This window comes from Marmota flaviventris, chromosome 18 (assembly GCF_047511675.1).
Source record: "Marmota flaviventris isolate mMarFla1 chromosome 18, mMarFla1.hap1, whole genome shotgun sequence".
NCBI classification, from domain to species: Eukaryota; Metazoa; Chordata; class Mammalia; order Rodentia; family Sciuridae; genus Marmota; species Marmota flaviventris.
This window is the reverse complement of record NC_092515.1, coordinates 36,833,548-36,846,921: the sequence shown is the minus strand read 5'-3', so window position 1 is coordinate 36,846,921 and position 13,374 is coordinate 36,833,548. Positions and strand designations below refer to the sequence as shown.

The window sequence follows — 13,374 nt, the reverse complement described above, 5'->3', positions numbered from 1 at the left end:
CTCTTCCTGTTAACTCATGGCTGATTCCTTGTTTCAGCTCAGGTGTCACCTTGCCTTTGAAGCCAACTCAGAATATTCTATTTAAAAATGCAACTAAACCCCAGGCCAGCCCTTCCCCATCTCCCTTACTATCACCTTCACTAGAAGATAAACTGCACAAAGACAGAGTTTTGGCCACTGATGTACCCCAAGCTCCTCGAACAGTGTCTGGCACCAATGCCTGGTGCTCATTTGTCAAATGAGTTGGAGAGCTTTTACTCCTCTACTTGTTGGAAATCTGTCCTTCTCAAAGGCTTCCTGCCCTCCCCTGCCAAATCAGCATCCACTGGCACACAGAGACCTGAGCAAAAACATTCCCTTCTAACTACCAACTGATACTTAACATTTATGGGGCTGCAGAGCATAAGGCACTAATAGTATAAGTGGCATGAATTCAGATCACATTTGGTTTAGACAAGTGCTTTCCCTCTAAATATCCAGATGAAAGTCAGTAGTATTTTAGAATAGCCAAGTTTCAGGTGAGCAGAACTCCAAACCAAAAGAATAAATAGGTAGATGTAGAAAGAATTTTCTACATGTCTCAGGTTAGGAATACAAAGAAAATTGAGTATATCCCACATCTGCTTGGGAGGAAAGAAAGAGATATATTTAATATCACAGTTTTGTTTGTTGGGGTTTTTTTGTTTGTTTTGTTTTTTATTTGGGCTTTTTTGGTATTACAGCTCAAACCCAGGGGCGCTTTACCACTGAGCCATATACCCAGACCTTTGTATTTTGAGACAGGGTAAGTTGCTGAAACTGGCCTTGAACTTAGGAGTCTCCTGTCAGCTTCCTGAATAGCTGAGATTATAGATGTGTATCATCACACTTGGATTATAACACCACAGTTGGGAAAAAACTGGATCTGTCCTGCATTATAACTCAAAACAGAAGAAATTAAAAGTTTTACTGAATTTTCATATCTATACTTTGATGTAGTCATCATCCCATTTCATTAAAATGTTTTCAATTAATGATTTCATAAACTTATAATTTTTATCCCCTCCACAAAATATATATCAATTTAGCCATAAAATAAAGATTAAGCCATTAAATCAATTCTAACCCAAGGCAGGGGGGTGGGGGGAAGACTTCCTAGCATTGTCCAAATGATCCAGGGGAGAAAAAAATCCAAAATCCAAGCTTTGTGTTGGAAAATCTGGAGAGCTATGGAGAAGGGAGCCAGGAAGAAGCCACAGTAAGAACTCACAGAAGTGGGTGGGGCTGGGGTTGTGGTTCAGTGGTAGAGCGCTCGCTTGCATTGCATGTGTGAGGCACTGGGTTCGATCCTCAGCACCACATAAAAAATAAATAAATAAAATAAAGATATTGTGTCCATCTACAACTAAATATATCTAAATATATATCTAAATATATATTTATATTATATATATATTTATATCACAGAAGTGGGATCTAAAACTGCAGCAAAGCGGGGTCTGGACATGGAAGGGTCAGCAAGGACAGGCTCACAGCACTAGGACTCTTATAGACCAACAATGACTAAGCCTTTGTGCAATTAGGAGAGGCCTTTGGCAACTCTGAAAGGTGCTTTGCAGAGCATCACAGAAGGTACAGTCCAGAGAATCAAACTGCCAACCATCCAAGACACTGAGAACTTTAAAAGGAAGGCAAATTTATCACTGCTCTTAGAAGATGGATTGGTTACCCTTGGGGTGGGGCTGAAAATCAGGTTTTCTGAGTGCTAGTTAACAGTGTGTTCACTTAAAATTCATCAACCTAGACTCATGATCTGTGTGCTTTTCTGATCATGCAGCATACTTCAGTAAAAAAAAGCCCCTCCTAAAACAAAGGACAATGACCCACTGGTTTTCAGAGACTGCAGTAGGGCATGCTACTCTGCTAAAAATAAGGAAAGTTCCTAGTAGAAAGTTCCCAAGATCTAGATCTCTTCCCCACACCTACAGGATGCTGAGGAAATTAAAGAAAAAATTAAAGTCCACAGCTTTAGAGAGACAGTTCCCACCCAGAACTAAAGCAAGCAGTGGCCAGACTCCCATCTCTTCACATTTGTCTGCTGTAATCTGTCACTCAATGTCCAAAAAACATTCATTCTGGGGGCACATCAACATTCTTAATGGGGGGTGGGATTCCCAAACAGCATATAAGGTGAAACAAACTAAATTATAAAAGCAGAGCAAAAATGCATCAAATAATTGCAGTTCACTTTTTTTTTTTTTTTTAGGTGTAGATGGACACAACACAATGCCTTTATTTTTATGTGGTGCTGAGAATCGAACCTGGGTCCGCTAGGCGAGCATTCTATAGCTGAGCCACAATCCCAGCTCCACAGTTCATTTCTGTTAACAAGTGAGTCTTAATTGTGAAAAACCTGATCATTTCTACATCCTCGATATAACCATGTTAAATATTTAATCAAGCCAGAAAAGAATAGATTCTTAAATACTCAAACTGCTAAGTTCTTTTAAACCATTTAAAATCAGTATTCTAAAACAGCAGCCCTTTCAGGATTTTGCAAGTGATCTGAATCTCAGTCTCTAATGCTATACATGCTTACTATATTAAAATGTCTATGGAATCTGTTTTCTGCGATTATCAGTTTATTTTAAAACATCAGCCACAGTAGACTACCTCTTTACATTTACCCAGGGCTTGTGGACTCTCATGCTGGGGAACGACTGAGTTCTCTAAAGACCACTGAATCATCCCAGAAATAACCATTACACTAGAGTTCTCTTACCCAGGCTAATGCTACTTCTAGAACATACTCCAGAACAGTGGAGCCTTCAGAACCTCAAAGCTGACAGGGACAAAGAGGCATATGAAAGGCCTCAGCTACCCATACTAGACCTGTCAACCAACTCTTGCCAAGTTTCTAGTCTCCTAGGGCAAATAGTGGCTATTTTAGGTTTTGTGGGCCATCTCTGTCACAACTACTCAACTCTGCCATTGTAGCCTGAAAGCAGCCATAGAGAGTATGTAAAAAAATATGTAAAAATAAATAAATGTATGTCTTCTAATAAAAATTTAATCATGGATGTTAAAATTTGAATTTCATGTACTTTGAACACATCATAAAATATCCTTCTTTGGATTCTTTTATTTTTCTCTCCTCCTGTTCCCCCACCTCCATCCCCCTGCCTCCTCCTTTGGTTAAAAAAAAAAAAAAAAGCCCCTCCTAAAATAAAGGCCAACGACCCACTGGTTTTTTATACCTTAAAAGTATAAAAATCCTGCTTAGGGCTGGGGTTGTTGAAAGGAAAGTGACCACAACACTTGGAGCGACCAAGAGATCTTTTTGCAGCAGTGCAACAGAGGAGAAAAGAGAAAGAGAGAGACAGCAGAGAGCATGCGCGCAAGGGAGACAGAGAGATCAAGAGAGAGAGACAGAGCAAGAGAACAAGAGAGCAAGAGAGCAAGGGGCCCAGCAGGGGGAGTTTTTATAGCCCAAATCTAACGGGGGCCTCTGGGTCTGTAAGCTGCCTTGTTGGCACAAGGCGGAGTTGAGTGTTCAGCCTTGAGTGGGGGTTGAATGTTCAGCTTTGACGCAAACAGGTGATAAAGGACCAGACAGAGGGAGGTTTGAGTTCGTGGGCCATCCTGCAGCTAACATTTGTTCTGCCCTGCAGATAACATAGTTCAGCCTGTTCTGCACCTAACAGTTGTGGCTCAGTGGCAGAGCACTTGTCTTGCACATGTGAGGCACTGGGTTCGATCCTCAGCACCACCTAAAGATAGATAAACAAAATAAAAAATACTTTTTAAAAAAATCCTGCTTAGTTTATTTGGCTTAGCAGAAGGATTCCAAGTTCAAGGTCAGACTTAGCAATTTTGAGACCCTATCTCAAAACTATAAAGGACTGGGGAAGTAGCTCAATAACAGAACACCCTGGGTTCAATACCCAGTAATGAAACAAAACAAAAAGCCATGTTTGTAGTGGATGATAGATACACATTAAAAAAAAAAAAAAAAAAAAAAAAAATCTGTCTTCCAAAAGTTCTTAATGATATAAAGTTTTGATTAAGTTATAATTTAATGTCAAATATTTACTAGGAGATTTTTTGAAGCCAGGGATGTTTATAATTAAATGACAAAATGTTGCCAAGTTGGCAACTTTGGAAAAAAACTAAAACAGCACTTTACATTGGTATAAATCAGCAGTTTTTATAAAACAGTTTGTGTATAGCAACCCCTTGAAGGAGTTGGAGAGATTTGGATTTTATCTCAGAGATAAACTGATCCACCTTTTGTTCTGCTAGTAAGTGAAGAGTCTGGATTTGAACCAGTGATTTGGGCTCAAAGTCCAGTCTTCTACTTACCCATTCTGTTTAAAGTATTTTTTAAACTTATTTTATTATCCGTTAAAAATTTAAAATAATCCTAAATAGGAAAAACACTATTGGTTTCAGATTTTGAAGAAAAAAATGTATAACTAGCAATATTGGCTATTACTTCTAAAAATGAACTCTCTCCATTTGACAACATCAAAAAAAAGTATAGTAGACCTAACTGCTTTTGGTAGTTGCAGGATCTTTGTAGTGAAAAAGGGCAATATTTGGGGATATAGTAAAATTAGAGCTCTTCAATTAGTGGTAATAAGTATTATTTGATTATATGATGCTCCTCAATTTACAATGGAATCATGTTCAATAAGCCTGTGGTAAGTTGAAAATATCATAAGTCAAAAATGCATTTCATACACTTAACCTACTGAATGAACATCATGGCCTAGCAACACAGTACACGTGGAATCTGCTATTTCCTCTTATGACTGTATGACTGAGAGTTTGGCTCTGCCACTGCCCAGCATCTCAACAGAATATACTATGTCATATTGGTAGCTTGGAAAAAAAAAAAAAAAAAAATCAAAATTTACAGTGTGATTTTTATTGAATGTATATTGATTTCACACCATTGTAAAGTTGAAAAATCATCAAACCATGGTAAGTGGGGAACCATTCATATTGAAATTATGCAGGGAAAGTAGTTGGCATAGCTCCCCTTGCAAGTCATTGCTTCAAGAGAGATTCCTTTAACACCAAAGAAAGATGGATGACCCTGTCTTTCCTCATTTACCTATCTCGGCCCTTTGTATTTCTTGGACACTGGGCTGTTTGGATTGTGGGTGATAAAGGAGAAAAATATATTCATGTGGGTTCTAGTTGCACTATACTTGAAAAGAACATGAGTTCCTTCTAACATCCTGTGTATTAAGTCAAAAGCACATATACAGGACAGATTTCATCATATACAGAATAGATATCTTCCTCAAATATACTCTTCAAATAAACACTTTAAGGAGGGAAGAAGAAAAGCATATATCACACCTTTAATCTTTTTAAGTATTTTTACTACCTGTTCTAGTAAGGGTAATTTTGCCAGGATGTATGGGTAGTAAGCACTGAACCAGGATCTATGTATCAGGTTCAGCTCAGACAGCCTAACAGGGGTTGGCCAAAAAAAAAAGCTTAGGGCTAGAAGTATTTCAGATTTGGGATTTTTTTTTCCCCTTCAGATTTTGGAATATTTGCATATGTACAATGAGATATATGATATATATAAATCCAGACACAAATTCATTTACGTTTCATGTTCATAAAAAGAGGCTGAAGGAGGGTTGGAGTAGCGGCTCAGTGGGAGAGCGCGTCCCTTGCATGTGTGAGGCACTGGGTTCAATTCTTGGCACTGAATATAAATAAATGAATAAAGGTCTGTCAACAAAACATACTTTAAAACAAAAAGAGGCTGAAAGCAATTTTATACAATATTTTTAATAATTCTGGGCACAAAACAAAGTTTCATGGTGTGGAATTTTCTTCTGTGGCATCAGGTTTTTGCTCAGTAAACTTTTGTGGTTTTTTTAATATTTTTTAATTGTCAGTGGACTTTTATTTATTTATACATAGTGCTGAAAATCAAACCCAGTGCCTCACACATGCTAGGCAAGCACTCTACCACTGAGCCACAACCCCAGCCCCTGTTCAGTAAGTTTGATCTTGAAGTATTTTGGATTAGGGGTTAGGGGCCAGGGGTACTCAATCTGTACTGGTTCTGACTGTCTCTCTTCTTTATGGTTAGAAGACATTAGTCCACTTTTTACTGTACCTAAAGGCTGTCAATTATAACAACCACCAAAAGAAAACACATCTTAATAGATATTACTTTTCCAGGAGCCCATGGAAAAAGAATAAAAGAGTAATAGAATAAAAAAGTTGTTGTTGGCCAGAGACCATGGCGCAGGCCTGTAATTCCAATGACTCGGGAGGCTGAGGCAGGAGGGCCACAAGTTCAAGGACAGCTTCAGCAACTTAGGGAGATCCTCGGCAATTTAGTGAGACTCTGTCTCTAAATAAAAAAAAAAAAAAAAAAAAGGGCTAGGGGTGTAACTCAATGGCAAAGCATCCTTGGGTTCAATCCCCAGTACGGAAAAAAAAAAGTTGTTGAATAATTCTTTATAGTCCCATAAGATAAAAAGACAGTAGACTTCATTATAATTCAGAAGACAGACTTCTAGACAAAACAAAGAACTAATATAAATTAACCTAGACAGAAAAGAAAAACTTAGGTAATTTAGTAACAATAATGTCCTGAATGACTCAGTGTTAGCAGTAAGAAAAGTGCAGGTTTTCCTGATACATAAAATATCACTTGTATTGACTGATCTTCAGCGAATAAAGAAAAGTAACCTGGTAGCAGGTAGAAACATAAACAATCCACATAAGAAACCTTCTGATAAACTCCTTGTCCAAGCCAGGAGAAGGCTGATCTGGAAAGTAAGAACTATGGACTCCAGCCTGGCTCCACCTCACATCACTCCCTGACCCTGGGAATGGATCCTCCCTGAACCTGTTTCCTCACTGGTAAGATGATGGGGTTGTCTCAGGTAATTTCCAAAGGTCTGCTCACCATGAAAAGTCATAAAGTGGGATACTTTATGAAGTCTTTAAACTTACTTTATGCTTCCTCAGAAGGAACAGCCTCATTTTCAGGTAACAGAAATTATCTACACACAGAACCTTAGAAATGACACCGGCTCCATCTAACAACCGGCAATGAAGAATCAGATCATCAAGTTTGCCCCAAAAGGCCTTTGGCCCTGGATCTCTCTAAACCAGTGATTCTCCACTGGGGATAACCACCCCACAAGGGACATTTGGAAATATCTGGAGACATTTTTGGTTGTCACAACTTTAGGCATCTAGTTAAGAGGCCAGAGATTCTGGTAAACATCTTTAACACACAGCACAGCCTTCAACAAAGAAATATTTAGCCCTAAATATCAATAGTTCCCAGCTTGAGAATATCTGCTGTAAACCAAAGGCTTCTTGTCCTAAAGGCCAAGACACCCAGATTAGAAGCACTAGGAAACCCTGGAAATATATGCATTTTTTAATGAGAAAAGCACTAAACCTTTTATCAGGTTCTAATAAAAGCCTAGGTCCCTCCCCCTCATAGAATTATCCCATCTGAGTTTTTTATGGTGTTATATGCACACCCTGGGTACCACATAGCAATGGAAAAGATCAAACTACAGCTCCATGGGTCAACAGATAAGTTTCACAGACATAGTGGAGAACTAAAGAAGCCAAACACAAAAATAGAACATAATATGATTCTATTCATATGGATCTTAAAAACAGGAATGGTGCTAGAAATCAGAACACAAGTTATCCTTAGGGGCATGCAGAAATGCTTACTGGAAGAAAGCATAACAGAACTCTCTAGATAATATGGACTCAACTGTTCTCCTCAAAATCCTTTTGAAGCCCTAACCCCAAGTGGGATGGTTCTTGGAGAAGATGCCTTTGGGAGGGAATGAGATTTAGGTAAGGTGATCAGGGTGGGGTCCTCAGAATGCAATTACTGTCCTTATCTAGAAAGGGGAGACACCAGAGAGCCTGCCTCCCCACACACAGGAACAAGGAAAAGCCACGTAAGGAAAATAAGGTGACAGTCATCTACAAGCCAAGAAGAGAACTCACCAGAATCCAACCATGCACAGACCTCCAACCTCCAAAACTGTGAGAAAATAATTTTTCTGCTGTTTAAGCCACTCAATCTACAGTATGGTACCTTAGCTGACAAAGGTGCTTTGAGTACTGGAAATGTTCTCAATGTCAACAATGGTCACAAGAGTGAATACGCAAAGAAATCATGGAGCCATACCATTAAGATCTGTTAACAGTTTTTAGGAGGAAAAGCAAGAAACATTATTAACATAAAAGAAAACAATTAGCATTATCACCACAAGTTAAAGCTGAGAGATTTTTACTTTTCATTTTATACCTGTTAGTCTGAATTCTTTTCAATTATATACATGACCTAATATAATTCCTAATAATTTGTCCATTTTGGGACTGTTCAAAATTCCCAACTTCAGAGTACTTACATTACCACTGTCCCTGAATCCTCAATGGCAATAACTGTCACCTCCACACCTGCACCCTTGCACTCCAATTCCAACCTGAAGTTTCCAGGCACCACCTGTGCATTTCCTCTCAATTATATTTGTCTGTATCTCTGTCTATCTCTGTCCCTCGCTCCTTTATACACATACACACACATCCCACATCTCACCATGCAAGTATCTGTCCACAACCACCACTACCCCTGGCTACCCTTCCCCTCTTCTCAACTCTGGACCCAGCACCTTCTGATTCTTATTCACCCTTCTCCTTTGCATCTGAGCATAACTCAGACTGTACTCTTATAAAATGTCCCTCCCTCTCCGGGCTCAGAAACCAAACACACATAGATAAATGAAAGCAAGCAGGCAGGATCCTCATTATCTACACTCTTGCTACTCCCTAACAAAAACTCTGAAATCAAATTCTGTAGATTAAGAAAACATTCCTAATTCTCCAAACTTACAATCCAAACTCATTATCTGGCAAAGGTACTTACGTCCTGGGAATGTTCTGTTGCTTCTATCCCCCTCATCACTTAGCCAGATGTCTTTTCCTTTAAACCCCAGTATTTGTTGAGATGCTAGAACATGTAGGCCCCCATTCTAACCTCTCCCAGTGCACATCATCCTGCTCTCTGTGGCCACCTCAACCTTTCCAACATCATTTTCCTGCTAAAAAGCCCTGGCTGGCTCCCTGTCACAGGGGTTTCAGATGAGACTGCTTTTGACTTTCTAAACTCTCAGGATAAACCCTATACATAGTCATCTGATTTCTTCTGTCCCTGACCATCCCTGTACAGGCACTGCTTTGTATCCTTGCCCATGCTATTTCTCCCAACCTTCCATTGCACCCCTAAGATTCAGCCAGCAAGTCCACTCATTAATTGAGTGACTTTGGACAAACTAATTACTCTCCACAAGCCTCATCTGTGAAATGGAAAAATGGGGTTCCACCACCATGCCATAGGCCATGAGTTCCAAATTGATGGGGCAAGCTAACCTTGGACTTTGCCTCTAAAACTAAATAAACTTATTTTCTTTATCAAGTCTTTGCCCTTGCCAGAAATGCTCCCAGATATCCCCAGGACTCACTCTCTTATTTCAATCAGTTCTCCTTTAGTAAAACAGCCCAGGGACCACATTTTATATGTGTATGTTTACTGCTGTGGTGTACTCCACAGGAACATCAGTCCAATGACAGCAGAATTGTCTCATTCACCACTGTATCTCCAAACCTACAACTTGGAACATTGATTTATTTCTTATTTATCAACTATATTATTGTGTGTCAAGCCTTGGTGCTAGGCACACATCCTGGAATAAAACATAAACCTCCCCACACTCATATTTTAGAGGGGGAAGACAAACTATACACAAGATAAATAAGCAAAATACAAGTGCCAAGAATAACTAAAGCAATGAAGGAAGACGACAAGAAGTGAGGAAAGCCCCAGTTATTAAGTCCTTAGTGAAGACCTGAAAGTGGGAGGGTAAGCCACATGGATACTAAACTGCAAGTAAAGGGCCCTGAGGCCAAAGCATGTCAGTAAAAGGGGAGGGCAGCAGAATTTGAGACTTGAAAAGCAACATTGGATCAGATTATATAAAGCTGAACAGCTCACTGTAAGAAGTCTGTCTATTATTATTGAAATGGGACTCAATGGAGGGTTTATTAAGTAAGGAGGGAATATGATTTGATGGCCTATGTTTTAAAAAGGATCACTTTGTGCTATGCTGAAAACAGGAACCAGGGCAGAAGTAATAAGACCAAATGGAAAGCTATTTCAATAATCCAGGTGAGAGGTGGTGATGATGGAGCAGGGCTGTCCGCAGTAGCTGTGAAATGAGAAAGAGAGAGCAGCTAAGATGACACAAAGGCCATCCTTTTTTTCCATTACTGGCATAAGAAAAAAAAAATGGCATGAGTAGTCTTTTAGAGAAGGAGATGGTGAGAAGCTTGCTAGCTCTACGCTCAGTTTGAGTCGACTATCATCCATCTTAGTGGAGACATTAAATAGGCAGCAAGGTGAAGGTCAAGCAGAAGCCTAAGCTGGAGACATAAAGATGCTAGCTAGTCTATGTTAAAGCAGGATAATATCAACATGAGTGAAAAATGAAAATGTGGAAAATACAAATGCACACTGGAGAAGAGTTGAAAGAAAGAAAAAAAAGCTTCAAGCCTGAGGATACCCTCCCTCACTCCCCAGACAGAAGATGAAAGGTGACCTCTGCTTGCGTTCAAAGACATCTTAAAGGGGGAAAAAAAAAGAAGAAGAAGAAGAAGAAGAAGCCGCCGCCAATCTCCTTCCCCTAGCAGAGGGACAAATCGTCGGATCGTCCAAACTTTGGCCAAAGACCCATGGAGTCAGCCCTGTGATTTTTTAAGAACAGATCCATTATACTTGGCATCGCCCTTGCAGAAGATAAGGATGCAGCGAGCCCAACGAAAGGTGAGCCACCTCCAGGTTCCAATCATTAGCAACCCCTTGGAGACAAACCAAGGTTGACAGAAGCTCATGGGGTGGTCTCCCCCCACCCCTTCCCTCGGAAGGCAACGGCTCGCGTACAAGGTGTGGGACAGGGAGTGGGGCACGCGAGCTGGCAGGGCGTGGTCAGTGGGTACTCAGGCCCTTCACCAAGGTTTGGAGCCCGGCGGGCTGGCGCGGAACGTGGCGGAGGTGTGGCGCGCCGCGGCAGAGCCTACGAGGGGAAGGAGGGGTCCTGGGGCCGAGGCCCTGGGTGCTGAAACAGGGCGGCCACACGGCAGCCCCGCGCCTGGATGGGGCGGTTGGACAAGGTGTGGTCGCCGGCTCCGGCGTGCCCGACTGCCGTGAGGCCAAGTGTGAGCGGCAAGGCTCCCAGCGTGGGGGCAGAGCTCCGCCCAACCTCGGGGTCCGGCGTCCAAGGACAAGTCCCAGTCCCAAAGCCGCCGCAGCGACACGCTTACCTAGTAGCACTACAGCCTTCCTTGCCGTCCGGGTCCGGCCGGGGAACGCAGCCGCCGCTACTCGCGCCGCCCGCCCGCACTTCCTGATTGGCCGGCGCGGCCGCTCCCAGAAGGCCCCGCGCGGCGCGCCGCCGAATGAACTTTATGGAGACCAGCGGCGGAGGACAAGGACATGGGCGGGGCCGGGGCGGGGATGGGGCGGGGCCGGGGCTGGACGGGGGCGGGGCCCGGCCGAGGTGTCACTCCGGCACGCCGGAGGCGTGCCCACGTGGTGGGAGTTGGCTCTGCTTGGAGGGAGAGATCTACAGTTCCCGGGGCATAAGAGATTTATTACCCCTTATTTTATTGAGTACCATTGAAGGGTCATGCCCTGTTCTAGGCCCTGGGGACACAGTCGCGTCCACGGCCCTCATGGAGGTCTCCAGCGAGAGAAACAAAATATAATAAGTAACTGCGGTTTATAAGGAGAGCTATGAAGAAAACAAGCAGAGTGCTGGGAGACTGGGTGGCCAAGCAAGGCCCCTCTGAGGAGGTGACAGCCCCGCCGGAATGGGAAGGATAGGAAGGGTCGCTCCTGTAGATGACTGACTGCAGAGCTTTCCGAGCAGAGGAGCAAAAGTGAAGGCTGAGGAAGGAGAAACCAGCTTGGCGTTTGGAGAACAGAAAGGGGGGCCGTGACTAGGAGCAGTGGAACACTCCAGTAATCCCAGCCCCTGGGAGGCGGAGGATGGCAGATTCAAGGCCATCCTGGGCAAGTTAGCGAGACCCTATCTCAAAAAATAAAATGGGCTGAGCATGTAGCTCAGGGCTTGACTAGTATGTGAAAGGCCCTGGATTAATTCCCAGTGCAAAATAATAATAATGATGATAATCATCATCATCATCATGTTTCCTTGCCATTTTAAGAGTATCAGTCTGTCGGTCACGATGGCGCATTCCTGTAATCCCAGAGGCTTGAGAGACTGAAGCAGGAAGATTGCAAGTTTGAAGTCAGCCTCAGCAGTTTAGCGAGACCCTGTCTCAAAAAATAAAAAGGACTGAGGATGTAGCTAAGTGATAAAACACCCCTAGGTTCAATCCCAGTACCAAAAAATATGTGCCTTAGTTTGTTTGGGCTGCCATAATCAACTACCAAGGACTTGAAGGCTTATACACAACACAAATTTATTTTTCACAGTTCTGGAGCCTGTGAAGTCCTAGATCACAGTGCTGGTACATTCCGTGTCTGGTGAGAACCTGCTTCCCGGTTCACAAACAGCAATCTTCTTGCCATAACCTGGCTTGACAGAAGGGGTGAGAGAGCTCTCCAATATTTGTCTCTCTGCTTCTAGTATATCTTTTATAAGGGCACTCATACTGTTCACAAGTATGAACAGTGACCTCGACTCTTGTGACCTACTCACCTACTAGAATTCTCACCTCCTAATACCATCACCTTGGGGATTAGAATTTAAACACATAAATTTCTTTCTTTCTTTTTTTTCTTTTTTTTTTTTTTTGGTACTAGGGATTGAACCCAGGGGTGCTCTACCTCGGAGCTACATCTACATCCCCAGTCCTTTTTACTTTTTATGTTAAGACAGGGTCTCACTAAGTTGCTGAGGTTGGCCTTGACCTGCCGATCCTCTCCCTCAGTCTTCCTAGTCACTGGGATTACCAGTTATGCCATTCCACCTGACTCATAAATTTTGAAGGGACACATTTAGTCCATAGCAATTAGTATCCAGCTTTGTTTACTTTTAACCCCTGATACCAGAATTTAGTGTGGTTTCTTTATAAATCATTTAAAAATCATCAATGTTAATTGACAATATGTATGGAGGTGACCTTGTCCTCAGATATTAAATATGTATCCAGATTCTACTGAGGTCTGAAAATATCCACAAAGGTAATAGTATCTTGCATGTGAAGAATGTTTCCTATTTTCATCTTGCTTTTTCCCTTGATGAAAAGGGTTTTTGTTTCGTTTATTTGTTTTTTGTGGTGCTGGGATCAAAC

General features: G+C 41.8%; 1 protein-coding gene across 1 annotated transcript in view; it reads right to left on the bottom strand.

Annotated features, from left to right (window-relative positions):
• Positions 1–11,455, bottom strand: part of Nup93 (nucleoporin 93) — a 98,356-nt gene extending 86,901 nt beyond the window's left edge. Inside the window, exon 1 of the mRNA XM_071604807.1 lies at positions 11,381–11,455. The gene's annotated coding sequence lies outside the window, so the exon portion shown is untranslated. The remainder of the gene's footprint in view (positions 1–11,380) is intronic.
• Between the last annotated feature and the right edge of the window lie 1,919 nt (positions 11,456–13,374).